Source organism: Mustela nigripes, chromosome 9 (genome assembly GCF_022355385.1).
Source record: "Mustela nigripes isolate SB6536 chromosome 9, MUSNIG.SB6536, whole genome shotgun sequence".
NCBI lineage: Eukaryota > Metazoa > Chordata > Mammalia > Carnivora > Mustelidae > Mustela > Mustela nigripes.
This window is the reverse complement of record NC_081565.1, coordinates 31,765,515-31,781,586: the sequence shown is the minus strand read 5'-3', so window position 1 is coordinate 31,781,586 and position 16,072 is coordinate 31,765,515. Positions and strand designations below refer to the sequence as shown.

At 39.6% G+C, this 16,072-nt stretch overlaps 1 protein-coding gene across 2 annotated transcripts in view; it reads left to right on the top strand.

Annotated features, from left to right (window-relative positions):
• Window positions 1-16,072, top strand: part of TGFBR1 (transforming growth factor beta receptor 1) — a 56,031-nt gene that overhangs the window by 204 nt on the left and 39,755 nt on the right. The gene's annotated exons all lie outside the window — the stretch shown is intronic.

Here is a 16,072-nt window from a genome sequence, read left to right as displayed (position 1 = left end):
GGTGGCTGCGGGGCGCGCGGGCCGGGCCCGGCCTCTGGCTCGCTCCCTCTCTTTCTTCAAACATGGCGCGGGGCCGGGGGCGCAGGTGGCGGCGCCGGCCCGGGGCCGGGCTAGCCTGGCCTGGCGGCCGCCACGCAAACCGCGGGCAGGGAGCGCGGGCGGGGCGGGGCGGGGCGGGGGCGTGTGTCTGAGCGCGGGTGGATGTGCCCGGCGGCCGGTGGCGGCCCCTGCTCCCGGCTCCCCTGGGGGAGGTGGCGTCGGGTAGAGCGGTCCGAGGACTGGGCTGCCTTCGGGGGAGCGAGGGGGCGCGGACCGAAGGCCAGAGGGTGTGTGGCTGGCCGGGCCTGGCGGAGCCGGGGCGCTGTGTGGCGTTGTCTGGGCACCCCCCACCCCCGAGCGGGAGGGTGCCCGGGGCTCCCGGAGCCCGGGGCGGGGTTGGGGGTCGACCGAGGCTTCCCGGGCGGGGTAGGAACTCTGAGCCTGCCGAGCGGTGGGAGGGGGCGACGTGTGATGGAGACCCCCGGGTCACAGGGCCGCCCTGGCTGTGGTCGCCGGCCCGACCCCGCTGAGAGGAGCTGCTTCTCCAGCCAGGGGTGGCTTTGGAAGGGGAGTCGCGAAGCTTTGTGTGAGGAGGAGGAGGCACGAAGATGTGCGGAATGTTTCTTCTTTCGTGCGTCTGGGAAGTGTTGAAGTGAATCCAGTAACCAGAAGGCTACAGATTGTTTTCGTAGTAGAAACTTGAACGTTTGCTCACTCTGCGGGGTTTGGAATGTTTGAATGGAAATGACTCTGTGAATTGATCAAATGCTTTTATTTCCTCGAAGGAATATCGCTAGTGTTCCTTTTCTTGAGTGACAGTGGTTTGAATCAGTAGTCTCTGTGTAGTGGGCTTTCAAGTGAGAATGTTTGCTCCGTTTTCCAAAATACTAATCAGGATGGGGTACGTGGTCATAACCAATCTCCCTGGAAAGAGCAGTGAAAAACTTTGTTAACATCCAGGTTAAAATACTAGAAACTGAAATATAGATCCTTAGTGTTAGAAACTAAATTACAGTGAAAGTACATTTCTGTCTCTAAAATTGAATACCAAATGTTTTCAAAAACAAAAGCTCAAGAATGAGAGTGCCAGTAGCTGTCTGTTAAGAGCTTACTATGATGTAGACCCGTAAAGTACACCAGAGTACATTATCTAACGCTTATGATAAAACCCTTAGGGTTAGTGGCATTTGGCCCATTTATAGATGAGAAAACTGAATTTGGAACAGGTTAAATACTCAACTGCTAGGGACTAGAGTTAGGATTTGGACCCAGAGTTCAGTGTTTCCAAAACCTACGTGCTTTAATTCAAAACAAAACAAAACAAAACAAAAACCAAACTCTGTGTGTGTGTGTGTGTGTGTGTGTATACATGCACACACATGACTGGCACAACCCATCTTTCTATTCAGTCCACTAATGAACAATTGGTCTTTATTATCTAATTTTTAATTTTACCCTTAAAATATGTAAATCAGGTTGGCTTCCTTCTGACTCTTAGCACATTCCTGGAGTCTCTTCATATTGGGCCTACATTAGAGGAAACTGGATATTTGACACTGGTCTAAGGAGTGGGGGCAAGGTAAATATGTGGACAGGTGGGAGAATCAATAGTTACCTATTGGCATTAAGTTCACCCTTTTCCACTTAGCCTGGCACACTAAGCGTTCATGTATTCAAGTAACAGTTTTAGACTTAATTGATATAAGGAACATTGCTCAGTCCATGTTTGGGAGAAGCTTATAGACTACACTGGCATGTATACAATACAAAGCTGGTTCAGGTGAGTAATAATTCTTAAGTCTAGACTACCTCAACTGGTCTGCCCACGCTTGTTGGTTATGTTGATGCTGATCTTTCATACATTCTGAAGAAACTCAAATGCACTTTTAAATTTATAATTTGGCTTCCTTTTTAAGACCTTGCAGTTGTTCCTTATTGTCTGGCTATCAGTTTTGTATTTCTTTGCCTAGATTCTCCTCTTTCTAACATTGATTTCTCTAGGGAAATTAGTTCCCTGTCCCTAGTACACAGATGAGTACTGTACTATGTCTACATATATATTCCTTGTGAGATATATATGTATATATATATACACATATATCCATTTTGAGAATCTGATTTCCTTTCTGCTGTCATGTGAGTTTTTTCTTTGAAAACATGCCTAGAACCCAACTCTTCTTTTTATCAGTGCCTCTTGAATGTCTCTTCCTTTCTTTGTATGCAGCCATCAGTTTAGTCCTGCCTGTTACTCTTAAATTTAGTTGCTTTCCAGTTTCTCTCATGTAGGCTTTTCTATAGGCTACTGCCAAGCTAATCTTCCTCAGGCATCCTCCCAAAGGGCTTACAAGATTTTCCATTTGTATTCAGCACTTAGAGAAGTACTTGTGACTTATGATTAGAGCCATCTCTGAGTATTCAACCAAAGAGCTCACTTCTTGCTACTACTCTAAGCCCTCAATTCTAACCAGTTCTGTTTTTCCACTGACTCCTGATTTTTTTTTCTTTTTCTTTTTCCCTTTTAACTACATACTTAATTTTGTCCCTTTTGAGAGTATGAGGAGAGAAGTTCTCAGTTCTGGCTTCATGTACTGGTTTAGTTCCTGAATTCTTTATTTCCCCGAACTGTAGAGCACTTAGGGTTACAGTTTGGTTGTTCATTTCTACCATCTTGTGCTGTTATTTATCTGTAATTGTGAATGTGTTATAGGTCCCCAGAGGGCAAAGGTATGTCTTTTCTTTCCTTTATGCTTTTAGAACCTAGCACTGTGTTTTATATTCTGTTCCATTTACATGCTTGTTGATTAAATGAATTTCATTTGACTGAACATTCTTTGGTATTTATACTGTTTTACATGAGTACAGTTTATGCAATATTAATTGACCATTCTGTGTATATAATAATAGGAAAATTGTGTAATGTGACAAAAGAGCAGTTGGTTATTAGATTTGATTATTAGTCCCAACTTCACCTCCAGTTATGCAGAAAATCTAAATGGTACCCACATTTCCTAATTCATGAGCTCTTGAAGACCAAATGAGAGTTGTTTTGGAGTTTGAGATTGCAATTTTGTATTGACAGTAATAGGTAGGGCTGATGTTCAAGCAGCAATTGCCACCGGGTCACATGTGTTTTGATTGATCAGACATCCTTTCTGATTGGTTGGTACCATTTTGGAACCAGTTGTTAAATATTTTTAATATCACCCCTACAGAAAGGCATCAACAGTCAAAGAGAAAAATGATTAATGTAGGCTGATGTGATTGGGGGAGGCTTCCTGGACACTTCAGGACTTAAATTGACTTTGAAGGGTAGCTAGAATTCAAGTGGGCAGAGAGGGAGATTCGATGAGTGGTAAGCTGTCCTGAGGCCTACTCCAGGGCAGAACCAAAAGTTTTATTGACTGGCTGGCAAGTTCCTCTTTAGAGTTGAGTTCCTTATTCTATACTGTAGGGTTTGGATGTATTAACCACTATTTCTTTCCCCCAGTTCTGAAAACTCTGTAATCTGTGACTGGAAACAAAATAAAAAGGTAATCTAAGTGGGATGAATAAGGGAAAATAATACTACGGGCCGCCCACTAGGGGTGAGCATTCAGTTGGTGAAGATTCTAAGTCACTTCAGTTTATAAGGGAAGAAAATAACATCAGAGGTTAGGTGAATTTCTCAGGGTCAGGCAGAACTAAAACAAGAATTTAGATTATCTCATTCCTAATCTGTGCTCTTTAAAGTATGAAGGATTTGGAAGGGGGAGGGCAGGATTAATGGAGTGACTTACCTAAGTGAAGTTATCTTGAATTTCACAGAACTTATGAAAAGTGACTTCTGATGGACTGTGGGCGGGGAGGGGTGGTGGTGGTGGTGGTAGTTAAAAAGTCCTCAAGAGGAGGTCAATATCTTTTTTATATTGATGATAAAAAGACCTGGTGTAGAGTTTATTGACTGAGAAGAGTAGGCTTTAGTAGTTTAAAAGATGGTGAAACTGGGGTTTAATTAAAATGGTTGTAATTGCAGTTACATGGTCTAGGTTTAGAATTTTAGATGATCTCCTCTGTTGTTGAAATTAAATAGGAAACTGACATGAACAAAGTAATGGGGAGGGAGATAAATCTGTTACTCTGTGAAGGGCTGCTTATGTGTAGATCTTTGCTGAAAGGTTCTTTTAGGCCTGTTGAAACAGTTTATCTGAACCTCCGCACCATTCAGGTAGTATCTTTGTAGTGTATCAGATATGTTCATTTCTAATGACATGGGTTTTGAAAATGCCATTATTTTATGGATGGCTCTTTTGATGTGAGAACATGTTTCTTCAAACCACAGAGCCCTCTGCACATGTCAACAAACTGTCTGTCTTTTGCTGTTCTTTCTTGGTTGTGGCTTACATAATGCAAGTTCTCTGAACAGATGGACTGTGGTTTATTATCATGTGATTGGGTCACATCTTTGCTTCCTGCTTCTGGAATTGAGCAGATGCTGGCGTGTTTCTCAGTGATTTTCATGCTTTGTCCCATAGAACTGGCTTGAGAAAACTTTCTTAAAAATTATGGTTTATCTTGACTGAGCCTAGCTCCAATACTTAAAGTAATTAATGCCTTTCTTAACTGAGTTTTCTCAATATCAAATCCAAACATTATTCATAAACATTAAGTTTGTTGCTACTTTGAAATAGATCCAGTTTTAGCTGTACAGTTTTGGCTCAGATAATGCAGATAGGTTTCTTATGGTTACCTTTTTTGATATGGACTTATGATTGGTTGATTTGTAGGGATTTTGCCTTAAGACAATCACTTTCAAAAACATTATGAAGAGTAAGAATAGAGTAAGTCTGGATTCAGTTTGTATGGGTCCAATTTTATAGATCAGCTCTGGCCTTTTGTAAAACTGCTCTGTTGTTTTGGCATTCCAAGAGAATACACATTAAAAGAATGATTCCTAACTCAAAAAAAAAAAATATATGACTTGCAGGGGATATAGGTTGCTTTGACATTTCTTGAAGGTTCAGTGGTCCATGTACCATTTTATCAGTCTGGAAAGAACATATAAGAATGTGCCAGGGGAGCTTGGGTGGCTCAGTGGGTTAAACCTCAACTCTTGGTTTGGGTTCACTCAGGTCATGATGTCCTGGTTGTGAGATGGAGCCAGGAGCACCATGTAGGGCTCCATGCTCAGTGCAGAGTCTGCTTGGGATTCTCTCTCCCTCCCTATCTGCACTTGCCCTGCTTCATGCTCTCGCTTCCTCTCAAATAAATAAATCTTAAAAAAAAAAGTGGCAGGATTCTATCTGCCTATGTCATTTAATTCTCATAGCCAACTCTGGGTGATAATTGTATAATAGCACAAAATCTTCTTACTTATGTACCAGGTAATTTCCAAGAGAATTTTTATTTTTCATTTATTTATTTATTTGTTTGTTTGTTTTGTTTATTTATTTGACACAGAGAGAGAGAGAAAAAGAGATCATAAGAAGGCAGAGAAGCAGGCAGAGGGGGCGGGGGAAGCAGATGCCCTGCTGAGCAGAGAGCCGGACGCGGGACTTGATTCCAGGACCCTGAGACCATGCATGACCTGAGCCAAAGGCAGGGGCTTAACCCATTGAACCACCCAGGCGCCCCTTCCAAAAGGATTTTTAAAAGATGTATTTATTTTAGAGAGAGAGAGAGAGAGCATGTGAGAGAGCCCAAGCAGGGGGGGGAGAGGGAGAGAATCCTAAGCAGACTCCTCTAAGTGCGGAGCCCATCATGGGGCTCCCCATCTCATGACCTGGGTGGAGATCACAACCTGAACCAAAACCCAGAGTCAGTTCTCAGCTGACTGCATCACCCAGGTGCCCATTCCAAAAGATTTTTCTAACGTCCGTTTGTTACTAAGTCCAGGTGACCAGTGCTCAAGAGGTAACTGTAGGTTTGATGACATTGGTTCCAACCAAAGATTCTTTTCAGCTCTCTTAGATGTTATCCAAAGATATTAATATTCTTTCATCTTTTAATCATAAATATATATATATTTAAAAAGATACTGCTTCAGATAGAATAGAGGTCTGTAGACTAACAATAGTCTAACCACCGAGGTTCAGATGATTGTGCATGACCATTAACTCCATCTGCTTGGGTAGGCAGAATGAACAGGATTTTTGCTCAGATCGGAACTTAGTTTGTATCTATGAAAGTTTGTCAAAATAAGAGGTTCTGAGTTTCCATTTTGCAGACCAGGAAACTGAGGTCATGATGTTAATAAATGGTGGAACCTGCGCTTGAGCATTTTGGATGGTGTACTCTTTCCTGTATATCGTGTTGCTTCCACATACAGTAAAGTCTTTGTTTTGGCACTTGATCAGGAAGGGTTCCTCTTTTTTTTAACCATGGGCCTTTGCTTTGGCTTGTCTTGACTATAGTTTGCCTCTCCACAACTCCAAGTTACTCAGAGGCTTGTAGTCTTAGAATTATAGTTTTAGGTAATTTGAATCTCTCTGATGAGTCTAATGATAGTTCATCACTCATTAGTTGTATTGATTTATGTATTTTCATAGCAAACTCTTTGCTTTTCAGAGTAACATGAGCACAGACCTGAAAGTATCTGAAAATCTGAATTGAGAAAAGAAAGCTGTCACTGTCCACCATGAACACTTTGGCTTGTTCTACCCGTCCATGCTTTTTTTTAATATGACAAAACCATTTTTTAATCATTCTGTCTTTTTCAGTAGTTTATCAAAGCTAATAAAAGTTTGTGTGTTTTTTTTTAAAGCAGATATTATTTATTTATTTGAGAGAGAGCAAGCGAGATGGTGCACAAGTGGCAGGGACGGGCAGAGGGATAGAGAGAGAGAGAGAGAGAGAAGCAGACTCCCCACTGAGCAGGGAGCCCCATGCTCCATCTCCATCCCAGGACCTCAGGATTATGACCAGAGCTGACGGCACATACTAAACCAACTGAACCACCCAGGTGCACCCTGCTAATAAAAGTGTTTTTAGGGGCGCCTGGATGGCTCAGTTGATTAAGCATCTGCCTTCAGCTCAGGTTATGACCCTGGAGTTCCAGATAGAGTCCGATATTGGATTCCCTGCTTGGTGGAGAACCTGCTTCTCATGGCACATGCTCTCTCTCTCTCCTTCTCTCTTTCTCAAATAAGTAAATAAAATCTTTGAAAAAACATATTTTTAAGTTGGCAAAGAGCTTCAGCTTTGTAGAAGAAATAGCTCATTCAATCTTAACGAATATTTAGTAGAGACCAACACAAGGGGAAATATAGAAAGAGGTGAACTTGCTTTCAAGAAATAAGATGGTTGGGAAATATGATAATTACAGATTCAATAATAGCAACCACAGGCACTGCTTTATAGAAGTGGTAGGAATTGATCTCCTGCTTTGTGGGATGGGTAAAGTTAGAGTGGATGAGGCATTAGGAATGGAGTAGAAGGGTGGTTCTATGACATTTCAAAGAAATCATAGGAGCTGGTAGTGGGGCCTTTGTTTGCATGGCTGTCACTTTGCCTCCATGCTCTTCCCTATGTACCTGCACAGCCTCCTCCCTCACCTCTTGCACATCTTTGCTCAGATGTTAACCTTTTTCTCAATGAGACTTACCCTTACCACCCTTTAAAAAATTGCTATTATCCGATTCTGCCTTTCTTTTTTTTGGTAAATTTACTACCTCCTGAAATCCTTTATTTACTTATTCATATTTACTTATTTACTATGTCTGTTATCTCCTTCTTCCTACTAGAATATAAGCTCTGTGATAATGGATATTTTTGTCTTGTTCCCCAGTGTAAAGGACACAGACAGTATGTGATGTGTTATAGGCTCTCCGTAAGTATTTGTTAAATGGCAGTCGATCTTAGTTGTAGAAAGCTGAAGTACGAAAATTAAGGACTACATGAAATCAAAAAAGAATGACCAGGATTTTTACACCCGCATAATGCCTAACTATGCCTAGCAATGCCTAGTAATGAAATAGCTGAAAGATTGAGGGGAAATGAAATCTGATTTGAACATGTTGAGTTTGAGGTAAAGGTAGCATCATCAATTGGAGTAGGCAGCAAGATGTAAGACTAGAACATGGCTGGTAATGGGAGGGAATCTTAGGCAAAGAAGCAATTACCAACATTTACCTTCCACCTCATTCTCTCTCTTGCTCTCTTTTAATTCCGGTGCCCTAAAAAAGCCACCTTAAGTGAAGTATTTATTTTGACCCTGAACCCCTAGCTTAGATCTGGAGCTTTGCACTGTTCACTGAGATACCCTTCTCTCCTGGATTGCAGATCTGTGCTTTGTTCCCTTTACCCCCTCCAGCGCCAAAGAAGTATGTACTCAGAATTATTTGTGATCTTTTGATTGTACTGACATTAGCCTTCATGCTCTCTTTGACTTCTTGGAAATCTGCTCTGGTTCCTGGATGAGGTAGAAAAGAAGCCAACATACAGGCTCTCAACCTCCCTAGCATTCATAGCTTTGAGATGAGCACTATTTTGTAACTTTCTTATGTGGGAAAAATTTATTCACTGATCAGCTTGTGTACTCTGGCTGTTTTCCAGAAAAGGATTTAGGAAACTTGAAATAAAAACATATGCAGTAAGACCAGAACTAATGATCAGAAAGATAAGAGCCAATAAATAAAAGGGGAAAAGAAAGAACAATTATCCATAACTTTTAGCTGAGGAAAGCTTTTGTAGCTGAACACAATAGTTAGCTCTGAGTTTTCAAGCAGTGAGAGCAATAAGGGAACCTGAGAATTTGCATTTTGTTGCCTATTATTGAGCATTTAAGGGAGACTGCCACTTTCCTTAATAATGAGGAACCCCAGGCACAAAGATGCAACACAGGGAGAACCTCTAAGTGGTAAGAGGTTGCTGGACCTCAGCCCTGATTCTCTTTCTCAGAAAATCTCTTCAACATGTATTGAGGAGCATGCTACCATTTTACTTCTTCATACTAAGTCTGTGATCCAAGTATAGACACACTAGTCTTACCCTAATGCCAGTGGAACAGCTGAGGTAAGACTGTAGCGTTTAAATCAAGCTTTGCTAAAAGCTGGAGGTTAATGAATAGAGAAAGCAACATGAAACTGCTCAGGCTGGCTTACAAAGACTTTTTCCTCATGTCCTTATCTTTTGGCCTGTCTCCATCATCTGAGTGCTGCCACCAGAAGTGAATAGAGCTAGGCATTTATCTTTCTTCAAACAGGGCCAAAACAGCAAGGTCCAGAGAGTATCTTTGCTTTGGTTTTCTTTTTGAAGAGCTGCCTCCTTTCTGGGTGATGGATGTTGGGAACGATGACTTCCTTTTGGAGAGACCACACTTACTCGGAGAGTGTGGCCCTACACATGTAGGTTGCATAGTAACCCCAATATCCATGTTAAAGATACCCACGGATGTTACCATGAAGGCTATTCTTTGATTGGAGACATGCCGAGTTCAATGGGAAAAATAAGTTTCTTCGTATTCATGAACATTATCTATTATAGAAGTCTTTGTATGGGGCATGGGAAATTAAGTGAAAAGTTTGGGTTTATCACTCTCCATGACTTGAGTAGATTCAGTTTCCTTTCTTATCCTGCAGTTCCAGGGTTTCGTTCTCATCAACAGGGCTGAGCCTCCTTATTTTTGTTCATTTGCTTTAGGATAACCGTTCCATCCAGATTTCCTAGGTGTGAACCTCACTGATTACATAATAGTGCGTATTTATAGTTCTAGGACACCTTGTGCGGGCATCCTGTTACATTTCTACAATATAAGATCTTAAATATGCATCGAAATACAAATAGCTCTCATGGAAAAAAGCAAAAACAAATGGCTTTTTCTTTTAGAAGTGAGAACTGATAAATATATTTGACAGTAATGAACATGGAGATAGTTAAGCCTGAAGAAGAATGTAGAGATAGAAAGTCACTAACTATGGCTTTTCGTTTATACAAACACGACAATATATGTATGGTCTTTGTTGGTTTTTTTCCTTGATTTATTCATTCCCAAATCAAACCATAATGTGCTCTAATTGAGTCTCTTTGTTTAGCACATGGCTGTTGATTTGAGTACTTTCTGCAATTGAAAAACTGACATTTTAATTTTGTTATTCAGTGTGCAACAGATTTAAATAAAAACACCAAGATTGTGTATTGTAGATTTTCTTCAACAATAATTATATGTAATTATTTTACCAAAATAAACAAGTTAAAGTAGTTTTAGCTGTTTTATCTCATTTCACATTTGGAAAAAAATTACAAACCAGGGACTAGAGGTTGCTTGTTTTTCTCAGTGAGCATAGATAATTTCTGTTTGCTGGTTCCAACTAGTTCATCAAAGCAGTACAAAACTGATGCTAATAAAAAGTACTGAAAATGTGAAGGGGAAGTACAACTGGAAATAGGTCAGACTGGCTACATGCTACTAAAAACAGTTGGTAGTTTTCATGTGGTATCTCAAAAATTTTAAAGGACCTGTGAAGAGTAAATAAAATGATAGCATACCTCCTGCTACATAGAAAACAAAGTAAATGGCAGTTATTAAGGAAACTATTTTTTCATAGAAACAAAATTTTTAGGCTAGAAAGGATCATAACTAAGGGGATCATGATTATCATTTTGTCTCACTTTATTTTACAGATGAGGAAACTGCGGCTTAGAAGGCATGTGGTATTTCAGGATAATCAGGGTAATTTCAGGATAATAATTAAGCTAATGACTAAACAGGAATCCAGCGTCTTCCTCAGTTAGAACCTCACTTAGCATCCCTTTTCATCATGACCCAAGTCTCCATTAGGGAGAATGATTTTTTTAATTACCTAAATTTGTGGAAGATCTTTTTTTTTTTTTTTTTTTTAAAGATTTTATTTATTTATTTTACAGAGAGAGATCACAAGTAGGCAGAGAGGCAGGCAGAGAGAGAGAGAGGAGGAAGCAGGCTCCTGCTGAGCAGAGAGCCCGATGCGGGACTCGATCCCAGGACCCTGAGATCATGACCTGAGCCGAAGGCAGCGGCTTAACCCACTGAGCCACCCAGGCGCCCTGTGGAAGATCTTTTTAAATGCTATCAAATCAGACCCTCAACAGTTGGATACATAGATGCATAAATAATGATGAAATCTATATAACAAGATAGTAACAACTGTAGAATTTAGGTTGTGAGTATATAGTTGTTCGCAGTTGTCAGTTTTTCTGAATATTTTGAAAATCTTCATAATAAAAAGTTGCTGGAGCTTAATTTAAATAAATCTGTAGGGGCGCCTGGGTGGCTCAGTGGGTTAAGCCGCTGCCTTCAGCTCAGGTCATGATCTCAGGGTCCTGGGATCGAGTCCCACATTGGGCTCTCTGCTCAGCAGGGAGCCTGCTTCCCTTCTTCTCTTTCTGCCTGCCTCTCTGCCTACTTGTGATCTCTCTCTGTCAAATAAATAAATAAAATCTTTAAAAAAAATTTTAAATAAATCTGTAGTATCTCCTTATCATCCCAGATGTGTTTCTGTCATTGATCTTTCTAAATATAGACAAACCAGCAGTACTTGCTTTAGCCAAAGGAAATAAAACAATCAGGATCCAGTGCCTCTGGTATACACATTCTAGGCCCTTTCTTTGACATTCTTCAAGGATTGATTGGGAACCACAGATCTGTCATGATGTTTTCTTTTCCTTTTCTTTCTTTTCTCTCTCCTGTTTTTTTTTTTTTTTTAAATTATAAAGGGTATTTGTACATTGCAAATTTGAAATTCCCTAATCACCAACAAACAAACCGATTAACATAGTCATCACTGTAGATCACTTTCCTATGAACAAATGCTCTAATTTATTTTCTTTCTATTGTTTTGCTTTCATCATTCCCATGGTAAATTTTAACTTTTGTTCTCTTCCTTATTTATAATGCATTCATAAGCTTGGGTCTCTCTCCCTTCATGTAGTCTTTTTTTCCAAGATCACAGTCATTTCTTCCACTTTATTCTTTAAAACCCAAAAAATAAAAAACATGGCCACGTATTCTTTTAACTAAACTTTTTTAAAGTTTTGTTAGATCTAGCCTTCCCTTGCCTTATGATGGGAAAATGAGAAGGAGGGAGGAGTTTCAATAAATATGAATTTAGGAGTCAGGCAGAAACTGTGGGGGATGGTCTTCAGGGAGCAACAGACTCAGAATTAGCTGGGCATTGCAAACAGATGGTATATCCTAAGAAAATAGCTGTTCTAAGCAATTGGGTGCTTGCATCTAATTTAGCTTAGAGATCCTGGAACTGGAGAAAAAATCTCATGGAGCAGATGAGTACAATCACCTGTGAAACATTCTAAACCATAGCTGGGGCCCAGTAATTACTGACTTCTGTCATCAATTCTATACATATGCTACATAATTCTGTACAGCATAATTCAATGTTGTTATCTTCAGTTCTCCAAAGGCTAATAACATCAAGCCCTGGCAGACCCTTAAATCTTTTAATAACCAACCCCCTACTAGAGGTCTTCAGTAACCAAAATGCTAGGTAGCATCAATGCTAACAGCAATTTGAAACCTATATTCACAGTGCAAAGCCCCTGGATATTTGTTTCGTGTTGTCTGAAAACTTTCCTTGGTTGGTTCTTCTGAAAGGAGCTCAAAGAGCACTAGATGCTCACATCTTCATGCCCCCAAAGAAGTCATGGATTTAATGGTGAGAAATATTATAAAATACTATAGAAACATGAGTATTGTAAAAGTATAAAAGTCCCGCCATTTTAGCTGGCCTTTTTGTCCTTGCTTGGTTTAATTTAGCCATATTCCTCTAGGAGACTGCAACCAGAATTGAACAACTTGCTTTGATATTTTGTTTGACAAGCAAGATGAAAATTTCATACTAGGGAAGTCAAGAAATTAAAACTTGAGTAACTGTATTTGTGGTTCATCAGGTTCCTGAAATTTCCAGCAGTGTCTCTACCATCCCTCTTTTAGCTAAATTCAGTAAGTTTTTGTTCTGAAAATGTATGGGAATGACATAAAGCTAAATACTAAGAGACTCAAGTATAGACAGTGTGATTCCTTCTGTGGAGCAGGAATAGGAAGGGCTGGGTGTTGGGGGGCTGAAATCTTCTTTTGTTGTGTGGGTAACAGTCTTGTAGAACCATTTGACACCTTAAACTCTATACATACATAACTTTAACAAAAATAAAACCCAATTTAAAAAAATAAGTGGTGGATGTGTGGCAGTTATAAGTCTATGAATGCTTAATAAAAATGAGGAGTTGAATTTCTCTGTTGAAAAGTCAAATTCTCAGGTTGGATTAATATGTACATGGAGGGCTTCAAACTTAGCTATTTTTTTTTTTTCAAAAGACACCTAAAGTGACATGAAAAAGTTGAAAATAGTAGAATAGAAAAAAGCAAATCTGACCCCAAAAGATTAAATACAGTAGGATTAATACATAACAAAATTCAAGCAATAAAAGCATTAAAGGGAAGAAAGAGGTGTATTTTATATTGATGAAGTACTGTCTCTCAAGACATGTCATGAATCTTTATGCAACTAATAATGTCAAAATATATAAGGCCAGAACTGTTAAAAATACAATAAGAAATTGGTAAATTCACTATAGATGAAGAAAAGAATATTTGAATAACAATAGTAAAGATATAATACATTCCAGTTTTTGATCATGAACAGTATTCTTTTAAAATACTTCTTGAGTTTTTCCAGAAATTGATGATAAGAAGGTCTACAAAGAATACCCAAAGTAGAAATTCATAACAACTAAAAGAAAAAGTTAAAATAAATAATACATTCATTTATTAAAAATTTACAGATCACTTTGCAGAATATTGATATCTTATAGTATTGAATCTTCCAGTGAGGAGACTGGCATGTTCCTCCATTTACAAATAAATAGATTTTATTTTATATCCTTCATAATTTATGTCAAATAAGCAATGCTTTGAAGCATTCCCTTTAGAGGTCAGGTCTTATGTATTGTTAGACTTATTCCTAGATATTTGATTTTGGATGCTTTTGTAAATGATATATTTTTGAATTTTTGTTTTCTTTTTTTTTCTAAGATTTTTGTTTATTTATTTGTCAGAGAAAGAGAGAGAGAGAGAGAGAGAGAGTAAGCACAAGCAGGGGATAGTGGCAGGCAGAGGGAGGAGCAGGCTCCCTGCTTCTCATGTGGAGCCCCATGTGGGATTTGATCCCAGGACCCTGGGGTCACAGCCTGAGCCAAAGACAGGTGCTTAACTGATTGAGCCACTGAGGCATCCCTAATTTTTGTTTTCTATTTATTGCTTGTTTAAGAAAAGCACTTTGTTTAAGAAATTGGCTTTCTTTATATAGTGACTTTTGTGTTTTATCATGAATAGGTGCTGAATTTTGTTGATTTTTTGTTTTGTTTTGTTTTTAATTTTGTTTATGTCATGATTATATGATCCATTTACATTTTTCTAAACTACTTAACTCTCTTATTCCGAATCTATATACAAATCTTTGTACAACATGTTCCTGGGAACACTTTTTCCTTTCTTCTTTAGCCTTCTATAAGGCTCAGGGGAGGCACCATCTTTGAGACAAGTCTCCCTTCTCTCTGCTCTTTCAGCCCCTTGTGTGTGCTACCCTCCATCTGTAGCGTGTCGGCTCTTCTTCACCTTATGTTGTGAGCTCCTCAAGAGCAGGAATCTCATGGTAGGTATCTCTCCCCTCCTAAAGGTCTTTTTTTGTTCCTATACAGGTTGTATACACTGTTCTTTCCTGGTAAAAGACGTTTAGGCCTTACTCTGTGCTTCTAAAATAGTGAACTGCGTAGTGCCACCAGCTCTTTTTTTCAGCTGTGCCTCTAGGAGGCCTTTTGCTGTTTGCAGGCTCAGGTGTGACTCTTGACTCTGCTCTTCCTTTAATTCAAAGGCAGCTGGTGGGTGGTTACCACTTCCTTCTCTTACCACAGTTCTGTTTCAACTTTATTTTACCCCAGAATGATTTGCCACTTTGATTTAGGTTCATCATTGTACCTCAGTACCTATGCAACCAAGTTACATCACCTATAGCCACTCTTGCTCTCCAGAGGAAGGCTTGAGTCCTTCATCTTGTCCTACTTGGGGGAAATCACCATAGATTTTTCTAACAATCCTTTTTTTCCCTGTGCCTTTAGAATATATCTAGATTATGTAGATGTAACTATTTGGGCACTTCTGTTTCCTCATCTGTAAAACAGATGTTGCATGAACATTTTATGAGTTATTTTTTTCCCCCCAAAATGAGCTCCACCCCCACGATAGAGCCCAACAGGGAGCTTGAACTCACTACCCCAAGATCGAGACCTGGGCTGAGAGCAAGAGTCAGACACTTTACCGACTCAACCACACAGGTACCCCTAGTTATGATGATTAGTTAGGGATATGTGCACACTGGCTGTGTTCCAACACTTGATAGTTCGGGTTGGAACTGAAAATAAACTTTCTTGTAGGTACATCTCATGCTACTACAGTGAAGTTCTTGGACCTAACCCTGTTCAAACAATCGTATTGCTGGAAAAACTCTGTGGGTATCTGTGAGTGCAGAGATACAGAGATAGCTCTGGGGACTGTTCACTGCTTTATGTGCATACTGTTTACATTAGATATTGTGTGTCAGTGTTGTCTTTTCTACAGTTGTGTAAGGGTTTTCTCTGATTTTCTGTCCAGCATATATAACAGGAACTGGCACATGATAGGTGCTATTAAATGCCTGTTGGATGAGTGCATAAATGAATTGACGAGCATTTTATCTGCCAGGTACTATGCTAAGTATTCTTATATCTGTATATATTATCTCAGTCCACATCTTCTGAAATTGCTATTGTTACAAATTTAGAAAACAGGCTTAAAAAAGTTAAGCAGTTTCCCCAAGATTACTTAGAGGCTGTCTGGCAAAAATAGGATTTGAACTTAAGTCTTTTTGTCTCTGAATTCCATTATGTTAACTACCATACTTTTGTAATACCCACTAGTCAACATAAAATATAATGAAAGGGGCACCTGGGTAGCTCAGTGGGTTAAAGCCTCTGCCTTTGGCTCAGGTCATGATCCCAGGGTCCTGGGATCGAGCCCGGCATCGGGCTCTCT